This window comes from Mesoplodon densirostris, chromosome 14 (assembly GCF_025265405.1).
Source record: "Mesoplodon densirostris isolate mMesDen1 chromosome 14, mMesDen1 primary haplotype, whole genome shotgun sequence".
In the NCBI taxonomy this organism is placed as follows: Eukaryota; Metazoa; Chordata; class Mammalia; order Artiodactyla; family Ziphiidae; genus Mesoplodon; species Mesoplodon densirostris.
The window spans coordinates 1,189,165-1,201,184 of record NC_082674.1 but is presented as its reverse complement, the minus strand read 5'-3'; positions in this window follow the sequence as shown (position 1 = coordinate 1,201,184).

The following is a 12,020-nucleotide window of genomic DNA, read 5'->3' as shown; positions in this document are numbered from 1 at the left end:
AGCGACGCTTGCGATGGGGCTGGGAGACCGTCTCCGTGGGACCATCAGGAACGCCCCTCCTGGCTCCTTCTCTCTGGTGCTCTCAGCAGAACTGAAGAGCCTCTTCAGAATTCAGCCCTCTCTAAGGGGATTCTAAAAGCTCCTGTGAGTTAGTCGTCTTCAAACCCTGACAGCCCAGCAGTCCTACAAGGGGGTCAACCGAGGGTTCCCCCTGCACACAGCTTCACATCTGTTCCAAATAATACACTGACCCACAAGTAGCTACTTATGTCTTATGTGTGGAAGCCGTATACACGCCAGGAAACACATCAGGGTACTAAGAGGAGGGTGAGGGTGCACAGGGCTCGGGGGTGGGGCTGGGGGCACCTCCCGCCCGGACACAGACGTGCCTCTTCATCGCAGCACTTGACTCACACCCGGCCGTTCCCAGAACGCCTGCCACGTGTTCTAAACTGGAAGGTTATGCGTGTATCTTATCTCTGATGCTCGTAACAATCCTACTAGACAGTATTCAGTTGCCAGGGATCAGAGCTTCCCGGTGATGGGGAACAAAACCTAGGAGGACAAAGCCACTGACTTCTGTTAATTATTTCAGGTATGTGTGAGCTCAGAGGCAAACTTTAAAACTATGATGTGTGTCTATTTATCCAACACTAGATTTATGACATCTCCACTGATACCATAAACACGGATGTACACACATGTGTGTGTTTTTCTGTTAAAAGGCATGTGTGATGGCGTCTGCTATCTCCCCGGAGCTGGTCCCTACGACAACCAGGTCCAGGGCTGAGGGGCCGGCCCGCGTCTCCTGGGACACAGCCTGCTTCCAGCCCGCGTGTCCTGTGCGCCTCAGGCCGGCCGCCCCCTCGTCTGTCTTCTAACAGCGCATCCATCACCTCTTACCTCAAACACAACGACATCGGCAAAAGCCCTGGCCTTTCAGCCAGGAAAGTTCGCTTCACCACCAGTCACGACAGCGGCGAACAGGGACCATCCTAACGGGGCTTCTTCCCCGCTAGTCAGAGCATCCGATTTAAAACTGAAAGAATGAAGAGAGGGTGGGAGGAGAGACCCTCACTCCCTACCATAAACCTGAGATTAGGCAAACTTAAATGAAGATAAACTCGTGTGTATGTGTGTGCGCGCGCATGTGTGTAGCTGAAGACAATATCAGGGCAGCCGAGTCTTCTGTGGTGACAGGTGTGGCTGAGGCACACACATTCCCAGGGCCAGGTGTGACGGCCACAGAGCTGACTGCCCCGCAACAGTAGTCTCTCTGTAAAAACAGATTTTCCTAGGTACTTTTTTTTTTTCTTCTAAACAGTGTGTCTTTTCCTTCTTAAGGCTGGTAATTTGAAAGACAATTATGTGTGTGCAATTTTGTGTTGTCATAAATGCTGTTCTTTCCTGCCACACTGACATTTATTAACTTGAAACAGCGCTTTCTGTCACATGCACTATTATATCACCTAGAGTCTGTCAAAAAAGATTGAACTGAAAATTATGTTGAGTGGGAAACTTTAAAAAATCAAGTTTAAGAACAATTTTAAATATATGTAATTCATAAGCTTGTATGTATTTTTATGTAAAAGAAAAAATAATTACTATCCAAATCTTCTCCAAATCAGATGTCCTTTCTTATCATTGTATTTTTTTTCCACAATCAAAACTGTAACTAAAACATTAAATGAGGATTTACATCATCCCCGGTCCGTGAAGCTGACAAATAACAAATAAAATCTGTTCAGTCATGCAGACACCCAGGCATTTGGTCTGTAATTCTGGTATTTGATTCAGTATAGCTTGTGTTTTTGAACTGAAAATATTCACAGTACTAGAGCTACATATTGGTAAGTGATGATTTTTATATGGGGGCTGTCTGAACATCCTTCTTTGTGCATCTCAAAAAAAGTGATAAAACTGTTACAGAAATGACTATAGTTTTTGTGAAGCACTGAAAATAATCAAGAATGGCTATAAATACTCAATACTAATCTACCAATGTGAAATAAAATAAAGAGATAAGATTATTAGAATCCACTTAGAGATTGTGAAGGTTATAAACATACTAATTTCCAAATAACTAAAGTAACTTTACTTACAGAAACACAGATCAATATGTTATTTTGACCTAGATTTGACTCAGGGCACAATACAAATGGATTTTAAAGAAAAAAAATGCTGCAAGGAAGCTTCTCCAATAAAATTAAGAATCCTCCTTGGAAATCACTGTAAGATAAACTTAACATCCATTTTTATTAGCTGTCATTTGTCCTGAATGTAATAAACAGTCCTGAGGTCCACTCTGCAGTGGACGGGCCGCACACCAGGCTCACCAATATAAACAGTGCAGACCCAGTTACGCTCAAGTAAAACACAAAGTACCCACAACCTAAAACCAAAGTCCAATAACACTCACAACCAAATTTCATACCTACCACCAACTAGTATATCAGGAAAGTTAGTGTTATGTCTATTTTTAAAAACTCACATTGTCGGCGATAACTAGTAAAACTTAAAAAAAAATTCTTGTATTATAGGATCAATGTCATTCTAACTAGGTTTCAATCCTTAGACTGCAAATCTCATGTAATTATTTTAGAAAAGGAGTTTTCTTTTTTTTACATACAGCAGTTTTTTATTAGTTATCCATTTTATAAGTATTAGTGTATATACGTCAATCCCAATCTCCCAATTCATCCCACCACCACCCCATCCCCACTTTCCTCCCTTGGTGTCCATACGTTTGCTCTCTAAATCTGTGTCTCTAAGAAAAGGTGTTATTTTTAAGCAGAGATTTCAAGCATATTAGGAAATAATTCACCTTTATTTTTAAAGGGCAACTGAAGATGGGAGTTTGGTGTTTATAAGACACACACCCCCAGGAGATTTCAGAGCCACAATAACCACAGCACATCAGCCTTTAAGTGTTTAACCAGAGAGACCAAGTGACAGATACAATAAAACTGTATCAACAGACCTGAAACACCACATGACTGGTCCATGCAGAGAGAAACTGTTCAGAAATCCATTCATGAGTGTAATGCAAGCTTTTTACCTCGCAAACTTGGTTTACTGAGAAAATTTCCTCTGTTACATGGCAAGAGCACGGATCATTTTGAGTTTGCTACAAAAGCCTAAGGACTTCAGTAGTTAAGACTAAAATTTAAGTCCTATGAACAACCACCTCCCTGCTACAGAGACTAAGGATGTAATTTCTGTCACATGACAGTAATGTCAAGCACTATTATTAAATATAAAGCAAGGTATCATTTTCTAAAAATTAAAATTAATATATGTTGTATCTTTCAGGGGGGTTTGCATGAGTATTACTATGCAGCAGAGTTTCATTTCTAACAACATCTGCTTTGCAATAACTCACTTCCTAGACAAAGCCATTTAGGTCACGGCAGGTATTAAAATGAAGCATTGAGTTTGCACTGGGAATTTAGAAGCGTGCAGTACAGTATACATTGAGGGGTAAATAAAAGCAAGAAGCATAACAATTCACAATTGCTTATTTGATAAATAAAAAGGCTATGTACAAAGAAAAATGGTGTTTCAACAAAGTTACATTAAGTGTGCATCTTGAGCAATAAAGTTTTCAAACTGAACTAAGAGGCACCATTACAGAGATGTGTACAAGCCCATCACAAGGGGGGTGGGGGCGACCACTGACGGATCAGGGCACGGCCCCCTCACAAGTGGGAAACGCCTGGGAGTGTCATCTCCCTCACTCTCACCTGTCAAAACACCCAAACTAAGGCACAAGAAAGGAAGCCTGTCCAAACGTGGACAGAAATGCTGAATGTCTTTGTACTTCATTAAAACAGAAATAGAGGGCCTCCCTGGTGGCGCAGTGGTTGAGAGTCTGCCTGCCGATGCAGGGGATATGGGTTCGTGCCCCCGGTCCGGGAGGATCCCATATGCCGCGGAGCGGCTGGGCCCGTGAGCCATGGCCGCTGAGCCTGCGCATCCGGAGCCTGTGCTCCGCAACGGGAGAGGCCACAACAGTGAGAGGCCCGCGTACCACAAAAAAAAAAAAAAAAAAAAAAAAAAAAAAAAAAAAAAACAGAAATAGAGGTGGCAGTACCATCCCAAGAAAATCTAGAGCTTCTGGGCTCTTGGCTGATGTGCTGGCCTCACGTCAGCTGTGCAGCCTTAGGGGACCACATGGGTCTGACGCCCTCACGGCTGAGGACGCCCAAGCCCTCATCCCAGCACCTCGCACCTCAGCGGCTGCCCGGGACCACCTGCTCTTTAAACCTTTCTCCAGCCTCACCTCCTCTGATGCCATCTGCATTCTTAAGTGTCGACCTCCGGAAAGTGGTCTGTTACTAGGACGGGACCTACTATTTCTATGCAGTCAGCATGTGCCGAGCGTTCAGGGCATGCCAGGCACCAAGGTGAGTGAGAAAGGGCACAGCTTCCCCATGGGCTCGACTCCAGTGACTAGAATGACCTCACAGACACGTGCCTTTGACTCCCGGCCTCTGCTGTGGGATCTGGGAGGGAAAGACCAGGTCAGAGAGTCCTGGACGGGCTCATCTGAGGAAGCAGCAGGGGCGGGTACCTGAGAGCAGAGGAGGAGAGGAAGGAGAATTGGGGGCAGAGCAGGGGCACGAGCAGAGGCCCTGGGACAGCAGAGAGCTGCTGAGATTGAAGGTGAAAGGTCCGGCTTCACAGGCAAATTCTAAGGGAAGGTGAATTTTGTTGAGTTGATGATAATCTATTTCCTTTTTTACCTTATTGATCTATTTATTTTGCCCTGAAGGAGTTCCCCAAGCGTTCTGTTTATTTTTGAGATTCCTAATGTCAACAGTGTATCTCTGAAGATGCCAGAAGTAAACTCCGAATCAAGAATGTTTTGTAATTATAATTAGATTATAATTAATTATAATTATAATTAGCTTCTTGCGTCTGTCCCATTACTAGAGCTTCTCAACAGGAATATCTATCATTTGTTCTGCCTTCCATATCTTTTACTTTTCTCATATTTGTGTATATCTTTTTCCTCCATATTGACAGAAATCAGTAACTTTCTCAGTATCTCTATCTCAGTTTCTACGGCTGTCTGTTTTCTGCTTATTTATTTTTGCTACTGCATTTTAAGTTTTTTGTCTTATAAAGCAGTCAAATGTCTGCTTCTCAGTTTGGTACTTGGTGTTGATAATTTATATAAAAGTATGTCATGTTTTGTGGGAAATCCTGCTGGATGTTCCTTGGCGTTTGCATGGCCTGCCTTGACCGTGGACACATGCCCACTGAGTCAAAGTCACTCCTGCTTCTGGTTCCTTCCCTGAACAGTGGGTGAGCTGAATGAAGCCAGGGGCTCCGTCCTCTCCCCGCTAGTCCGTCTCAGTACAAAGTGAATCCCCTCCCAAATTTAAGCTTATGGGTAATGTGACGTGTACAATCTCTCAGGAAATTTCTCATCATTTATCAGTGGTTATAATCAACTGAGGGGGATAGTTTCTCACAACTGCTGCCTGGTCTCATGATGACAGCAAGGAAATTCATTCCTGGGAAAACAGAAGAAGTTTGTGTTTTTCCTTTTCTAGAGGGAATACACATTATATGAGCAGCCAAGGGGACCCACTCTTATGGGTTGTACTGTTTTCGATGTTACATACAGTAGGTGCAGTTTCAAAGCCGCACAGCACTGGTTCATGCCACTGTCATTATTCGGGGGAAAACTGTCTCACAACACAACACATGATTATTAAGTCAAAAGCCATAAGAGGGGTATGGAAAATAAGCCAGAAGGACTCTAGTGAGTTGCTGATTAATAAATATTACAGTACAAGAAGGCAGGCTGTGAGAGCGAAGCATTATATTGTCCCGTCAGTTTGGAATTAAAGTCACAGCTTTGTGTTTTCGGATGTTACAGAAATGATACCTTCCCTCATCCAGCCCCACTTCTCCGAGAACTTCAATTAACATGCTGCCTGGATTGAACAGTTATGCCTGACTTAGGAAACTGAATCACTTCTCGGAGGTACTCGCGTTCATCCCTGAAATTCATTAGATATTAATAGCTAGAACACACTTCCAGGGAGACCTAGCTCTAATCCCTAAAGCTAAGGAACAATAAAACCATCATCTAGTTTTCTCTGTCTTTAGTATTAAATTATCTGATTATTAGCAGAAACATGCAAATTCAGAGCAAGATTTCTCAACAGCACGCCAAGAGGCATGTGCCATCAGCATATCTGAAGGTTGTTACTAGTCTTTGGATGGTAACTATTCAATGAGTAAATAGGAGAGAGAAAAAAAGGACAGTGAACTGTGGTAAAATGAAAAACCATACAAATCTCACTTATGAAATAAGCTACACCTTCCTCCTGGTCTGCAGAAATAAAAAGTAAGTCGATGACTTTAAAAGCAGATTTCCTCATTAGTCAGTCAAATGCCAGAAAATAAATTCAATCTACATGGAGTCTCTAAAGCAGTGCTCCCCAACCTTTTTGGCACCAGGGACCGGTTTCGTGGAAGACAATTTTTCCATGGACCAGAGGAGGGGGAATGGTTTCGGGATTATTCAAGTGCATTACATTTATTGTGCACTTTATTTCTATTACTATTACATTGTAATATTTAATGAAATAATTATACAAAGGAACTGACTTATGATGGTCTCTGTGCAGTCAAACCTCTCTGCTAATGATAATCTGTATTTGCAGCCACTCCCCAGCGCTAGCATCACCTCCTCAGCTCCTCCTCAGATCATCAGGCATTAGATTCTCGTAAGGGGTGCCCAACCTAGATCCCTCACATGCGCAGTTCACAGTAGGGTTCGTGCTCCTATGAGAATCTAATGCCTGATGATCTGACAGGAGGCGGAGCTCAGGCGGTAATGCGAGCGATGGGGAGCGGCTGTAAATACAGATGGAGCTTCGCTCACTCGCCCGCCGCTCACCTTCTGCTGTGCTGCCCGGTTCCTAACGGGACACAGACTGCTAGCGGTCTGTGGCCTGGGCGTTGGGGAACCACTACTCTAAAGGATATACAAAATTTATTAAGTACATAATTAGGAAAAGGGCACCAAATTTTTCCTCCAGCTTAGGATGACATTTCCAAAATAATATTATAAAACAAGTTACTATACAGCAGTTTTATTGGATGTAGTTTAGCAATGTGCTCTGTCTTCAATTTCAATAAAAAGATGCACATCAGCAATGCATGGAACTGACCAAGGAAAAAGATGCCCACTATGTATAACTAAGCTTACTAGGACAGAATCCCCTCTGGTCAGGACGTAGAACACACGAGCCCACAGCTCTGACGCCAGCACAGAAGCTGAGGCTCCCAGGCACCCGGGACCAAGCTGCAGGAGGACAGGCCCCCCTGGGTGCAGGGGGAATTCATCAACTTTTTGCCTTTGGCAAAAACCAGGAAGAAAGATGTTGGAAATAAAACCAGGAAAAACTAAACCCAGAAATGCCAACAAGGGCATAAAGCTGAGCAGGGTGCAGGGGAGGGGTGCCCTCCAGGGCTTTCCTGAACCCCAGCTGTGCTAAGCGGATGAGGAGCCCCCGGCATCTGTTTTCTCCCCTGAAGCAGAACCATCTGTCCCTGGGTGAAGGGACAGGAAGACCTCCCAGGCGCCCCCGTCCCGGGGAAGCCACCGCCTCTGGGGGAAGCACACCCCCGATTCTGCTGCCAGAGGGGCAGGGCCGCAACACCAAGAGGGGGTCTAAGTACAGCGCTTCAGAGACTGGGGCTGCGGGCGGGTGCGGTGAAGGAGAAGGGAGAGAAAAGACCCCTCGAGAGACTTCTGGAAGGAGCACGGCAAGGAGGCAAACCACAGAGAAAGGCGGGGGGGGGGGCGCCCCATGCACGGCGAGCGGGGTCCTGGTGGGAGCTGGGAGGGGCGCTTGGGGCATCACACCCGGCGCGAAGCACAGCTACTGCTGCCGCTGCCGCAGGCTGGCTGAGCCCTCAGAGCGAGTGACCATGGCAAGAGGGAAACCCAGGGCCGAACCCCGGCTGGGTCAGCTCCCCTGTCCTTGCCAAGCCCAGGGAAAGGGAAATAGTCATCTCGGTTTCTTCTGCTCAGTACTTAGCAGTCCATGAAAAAGGCCGCCCTCCTCCCAACAGAAGCAAGAGATTTAAACAAGCCATTGTCACCATATAAAGTCACCAGTGGAACATACAGGCGCATGCCTGTGAGTGTGGACGAGGCCTTAAAGGAGTTGGGTGAACAAGTTAGGAACATCCACTGGTAAAGCTGGACGCGTGCATGAACAGGAGAATCTCGGCAGAAAAAAAACTGAAATTACAAAAAAACAAGTCCACTGGAAATTCTAGGAAAAATCTGTAATACAGATTTTAAAAAAATTTTCTATAGAGTTGTCAACACACTAAACACTTAAGGTTGAAAAATCTGTGACCTTAAAGAGAGATCACCAAGGTGGAAAAATGGAGCAGAATATACCCAGATACATCATAGTTAGACTGCTGACACCCAAAGATCCAGAGAAACAAGGAGTGCCACTCCGAGAAACAAAGATGAGACTCACAGCACGGCCCCCAGACAGTGAGGCTGGAGGATGACCCAGCGATGCCATCAAAGCACAGAAAGGAAACGAGGAGGCATCAAACCAGATTCCACACAAGGAAGGTGTGTTTCCAAAGTGAAGGCAAAGCAGAGCTGTGTTAGTTGAACAAAAGTGGAGAATTCACAGCCAGAAGATGTGGATCCACACAGGGAAATGCGGAGCACCAGAAAGACGAAAATAAGGGTATACGTGAGCTATGGCTTTCTTTTTTATAATCTCCTTAACAGATAACTGTCTAAAGCAAAAGCAGTCGATCTTGCCTTTTTATCCAATCTGTCATTCTCCGTCTTTTAATTTACGGGTTGAAGCCATTAAAATGGAATGTAACGTAGTTATCCTGATGGTTTTGTAATTGCTTTTTAGTTCCATCTGTCTTTATCCCTGTTTTCCGGCCTTTTAGATTCAGTAATTTTACTATTTAATTTTATTTCTGTTTTTGGCTTTTTAAGTTTATAACTCTTTCTTTAAATGTGTATGTGGCTGATTTGGGATTTACACTACACATCTGTAACTTACCACCATCTCACAGTCTGCCTTCAGGTAATATATGACCTCACATACAATGTAAGAACCTTAAAATAGTACCCTTCCCTTCCCCCATCCTCCCTACTACTGTTTTCAAACCTTCAACGCCTTCAGTAAGTCCTCCTGTAACACACTGTTAAAGACCGGAAAGTGTACACCGTCAAACACCCATCAAAAACTTGAATGGCTATAATAACATCAAACATTCCTTTGAGTACACGTGAAATATTAACCAAAAAGGACCATGTTCAACCTATATCTCAAAGAAGGAATCATAAGGGGGATTAGCAAACATTTTGAATGGAATAAAAATTTTTAAATGACGTATCAAAATCTGTGAAATGCAACTAAAGCACTGCTTAGAGGAAATTAATAGAATTAGATATTTAAATTAAAAACAAAGAAAAGTCCCAAATCAGTGATCTAATTTTCCTCTTAAGAAACTAAAAGTAGGGGCTTCCCTGGTGGCGCAGTGGTTGAGAGTCCGCCTGCCAATGCAGGGGACACGGGTTCGTGCCCCGGTCTGGGAAAATCCCACATGCCGCAGAGCGGCTGGGCCCGTGAGCCATGGCCGTTGGGCCTGCACGTCCGGAGCCTGTGCTCCACAACGGGAGAGGCCACAACAGTGAGAGGCCCACATACCGCAAAAAAAAAAAAAAAAAAAAAAAAAAAAGAAACTAAAAGTAGAATCATCCTAAAGCATGCAACAAAAAGTAAATAAGTTAAAATAAAACAGAGATCAGCATTTTTTAGAAAATAGAGAAAAACAGTAAAGAGAGTTCTTTGAAGAGATCAACAAAATTGATAGCCCTTTAGCTAAATGATCCAGAAAAAGAGGAAGAGGAAGAGAGGCAGAGAGGGGACATGACCAAAGTCAGGGTTCACAGATGGACATAACTGAAGTTCCAAAGATCTGAGAGGATAAGAGAATATTGTGAGCAACTTTATGCCATTAAATTGAATAACATGGATGAAATGGACAAATTTGTTAAAAGAGTCAAATTACCAAAATTCACTCAATAACAGATAGCCCAAATGGTCCTATGTCTATTAAAGGAATTGTTACTTCTACAAAGAAAGTTCTAAGCCCCAGTTGTTTTACTGGTAAATTCTTTTAAAAGCTCCCAGAAGATAACAAAATAGAATGTTCCCACTTATCTTACGATGCCAGAATTACTCAGATATCAAAACCAAACAAATATATTAAAAGAGAAAAAATTAGATTTATATCCTTCATAAGCACAGCTGCAAATATCCACAACAAACTAATGTCAAATCAATTTTGGCAGTTATTAAAAGAATAATACCTAATGTCCACTGGGATTTATACCAGTATTGCAATTTTCCATAAACATTTGAAAATCAGTGCAATGGACCATCAGACTATAAGATTAAAACCATCCGAACAGCTCAACAGACGTAAAACCAGTTTTTCACTAAATTCAACACTTGCAAGATAAAAATGGTCAGTAAATTAGGAATGGAAAGAGAACCTCCCCAAATTGATAAAGAAAATCTGTATAGTTGATGTGATAATTAATGATGAAAACAATCAGTATTTATCCCCAAGGTCAGAAATAAAGCTTTGATATCCCCTTTCACTTCTTTTTAACATTTTACTAGAGATTCCAGCCATTGCAACATGGAAGGAAAAAAAAAAATCACCCACTGGTAAAGAAAGAAGAACTAAAACTGTCTTTGTCACAGATAATATAACTGCCTACATAGAAAATCCCCACCAATCTAAAAGTAAAGCTACTAAAGCTAATCAGTTGGTTTAACAGGGTTACAGGATTGCAGGGAAATATACAAAAATTAGTATATTTCTATATGCTAAAAACAAGAAAAATTTGTAAATTGAAACTAAAAAATATTTACAATAGGATGAAGTATATTGAATAGACATAAAATTAGAAAACATTGCTGGCAGAATTTGAAAAACCTGAATAAGAACTATTTCATGTTCATATGTCATGCACTTACTTAGTTGGAAAACTAAGTATTTTTAAGATATCAGTTTTCCCCAGATTGAGCTATACTTTCAACAAAAGTCTCAATTAAAATTACAGCAGGCTTTTTTTTTTTTGTAGAAATGGAGAAAGTGACTCTACATTTATATGGAAATGCAAAAAATCTAAAATACCCAGAACAATACTGAAAATAAAGGATAAACTTGAATAATTCACATTAAGTGATTTCTAGGCTTACTGTAAAGCTACTGTAATGGGCAGTGTGTGTTACTGGCATCAGAAAATGCACACAGACAAGTGAGACAGAGCCAGAAACACACCCACACAGATGTGCCCAATACATTGTTAATAAAAGTGGCAAAGAAATTTAATGAGGAAAGGGTAGTCTTTTCAAAAAATGCTGCTTCAACAATTAGAGAGCTATATGTGAAAGAAGAATCCCAATCCACACTTCATTAATTATACATAAAGTGCACACACTGGATCCCAGATTTAAGCATAAGAATTCAATCTATAAAATTTCAAGAACAAAACTGAAAATTTTATGACATTAGGTGAGGCAAATATTTCTTAGACATGACACAAAAAAGAGAAGCCAGAGCACGAGGATGGAAGGAAGGAAAAGAGAGAGAGGAAAAGAAAAGGAAAGGAAAGGAAAGAAAAGAAAAGAAAAGAAAAGAAAAGAAAAAAGAGAAGAAAAAAAATCTGATAAATTGGATTTCACCAAAATTCAAAGTGTGTGCTCTGTGAAAGGCACAGTTAAGGAAATGAAAAGACCAGACCGAGACTGGAATAAAATTTTGCAAAATAAAGGTCTGAGAAAGGAGCTGCATCCAGAACATACAGACAACTTTTAGAACTCAATATAAGGAAAAAAATAAAATAAAAAATGAGTAAAAGATAATCAAATACAGTGTTTTCATCAGAATATGAAAAGATATTTTTCAACTTAATTACAAAAAGG